The sequence below is a fragment of the Chanodichthys erythropterus genome, chromosome 1 (assembly GCF_024489055.1).
Source record: "Chanodichthys erythropterus isolate Z2021 chromosome 1, ASM2448905v1, whole genome shotgun sequence".
Classification (NCBI taxonomy): domain Eukaryota; kingdom Metazoa; phylum Chordata; class Actinopteri; order Cypriniformes; family Xenocyprididae; genus Chanodichthys; species Chanodichthys erythropterus.
In genome coordinates this window covers 36,030,503-36,033,227 of record NC_090221.1, presented here as the reverse complement: position 1 = coordinate 36,033,227, position 2,725 = coordinate 36,030,503, and positions in this window count along the sequence as shown.

Genomic DNA, 2,725 nt, shown 5'->3' with positions numbered 1-2,725 from the left:
AGAAAAAATATATTAAATCATAAAATCCAAAATAATAATAAACTAAACTGTCAAACTTTATCTTATAGTATATTATAAAAATTAAATAATAAAATTACATATATTAATAAAATCATAATGAAATGCAAATAAATAAAAAATACTATAAATAATATACCTTTAATAATAATAATAATAATAATAATAAATCTAATATGCTAGAATACAATCAAAATGTATTTCTTATATATTACATCAATTAAATGATAACATTACACAAAATATATTAATAAAATCCAAACAATAAAAAAACTATAAATAATACTCTTAATAGTAATAATAATGATCTAAAATGCTAAGACAATTAAGATGTATTTCTTTTACATTACATCAATTACATAAAGTTACATAAAATTTTAAAAAAATAGTAATATAATCCAAAATGCTAAAAAGCAAATTGTAATGTTGCTTATATAATATATATTGCACAAACCTACTCTAAAAGAACAATTAAAACATTTTTCTTATATATTAAAAATTTATATTATATTATATTATATTATATTATATTATATTATATTATATTATATTATATTATATTATATTATATTATATTATATTATATTATATTATATTATCTCAAGCAGAAACGGCCTATATCAGGGAGCCTTCAAATATTGTGTTGGTCAACGGGAGCCTTTGAGTCCAAAAGGTGGATAATCTCTTGTCGGTTTGATGTTTTTACACCCATTTTATTGTGGGGTTTTGAAAAATCTCTGCCTCCAACCTGAAGTATGAGCAATAATAACAGCAACGCTCGACTTGTGCAGAACGAGAGAGAGATAGAGAGATTGAGGCAGAAAACGAGGCTTAAAAGCAAGTGATTTCGATGTGAAAGGAGGGTGAGATGTGACCTCGCACTACGCTTCGATTAAGTCGGCTAATGTAAAACTTATCAGCCTGTTCTGTAATTCAAATGAGGATTTAATAACGTTGAGAGGAACACCATCATCTTCCTGAAGGTCAAGAAACTTACGAAGGTCAATAAAACTCACCTGAACACTAATCCACACTCTAAAAATGTTGGGTTGTTTTTCAACCCATGTTTGGGTCAAATATGGACAAACCCAACTGTTGGGTTTAAATTTAAAAAAAAAAAGTAAACCAACGGTTGGGTTTGTCCATATTTGACCCAATCATGGGTTGAAAAACAACCCAACATTTTTTTAGAGTGCAGGTTTACATCTTTGTGCTTTCGATCAATTCAAGGAACGTTAATATATTTGGACATCACCATTAAAGCACAAATCTTAACCCTCACTATTGGACACTATTATGGTAATACCATGGTATCTTTTAAAGCATCTACAAACATCCTGGAATATAAATATCAAACCACTACAACACATGATGAATAACAGAAATCTCCAGCAGCGGATGTCAATCAATCTCACGCTGTGATGATTTTTCTTCCTCGGCCAGTGAGTCAGACCTGCAGCACATATTTAAAAGCACACCAACACCTTCCTTGCTGCTCATATAGTAAATTATTAAAACAAAAAATTCAGTGAGGAGGACAGAAAGACACATTAGCATCTTCCATACAGACAGTTGAAGGTAAAAACATCCATGAAACATAAACATGACAAAAATGACTGTCAAAAACCAACACACATTTGGTCCATTCAGTTCAGTTATTGAATAGAAATGCTGTTCGAGTGAATTTGCCCTTCAGTGATTCTGGAGCAACAGATGCATACAAATACAGTCATATAACAGGAGTAATGATGTTCCAGACAGCTTGCCTTTCCAGTAAATACAGTATAAGCACAGTAAATTCACTCACTGTAATGCAGAGATTGTAAAAAGAGAGCTGGAATAAGGACACTTACCCTCCTCCTGTCTGTCAGTGAAGCGGTGCAGCTAGTAAATGAATCCTTCTCGTTTCACGATGCAGTCACTCCATCCCTCCCTTTCTCTCTCACACACACACTCATTCATAATTTCACAGACAAGCACGTACACACACCCACCAGGCCAGTCACGAACACACGAGTGTAATGAGGAGGGCGAGAGAGAGAGAGAGAGAGATGAAGGGGTGCAGTTAACCCTAAAACAGCATTCATGCACAATAGATGTTCACATTCTTGCCAATATTAAATAAACACTAAAGTGGAATAAATCAGCTACTTTATTATGGTTTAATTCATACTCTGAATTAGCTTTTATTTCTATATTTTTTTTTAGTTTATGTAAATTTTAGTTTAATTTTTAGCCATTTAGTTATGCTCGTGTCATTTTATTAGTGTTTCTTTATATTAATATATATATATATATATATATATATATATATATATATATATATATATATATATATATATATATATATATATAATTATTATTATTATTATTACATTTTAAAAATATATTATTATTATTATTTATTATTATTATTAATAATAATAATTATATATAAATATTTTTATAATGACAATAATAATATTATTATTATTATCATTATTATTATTATTACTAAATATATATATTAATAATAATAATAATAATAATAATATATATTTAAATAATAAAAATAATAATAATATTATTTAAAAAATAAATTATATATATATATAAAATTATTATATTATATTTATATATTATATATTATATTATATATTTATATATATATATATATATATATATAAAATTTATTAATAATAATAATAATAAATAGCTATTTAGGCTT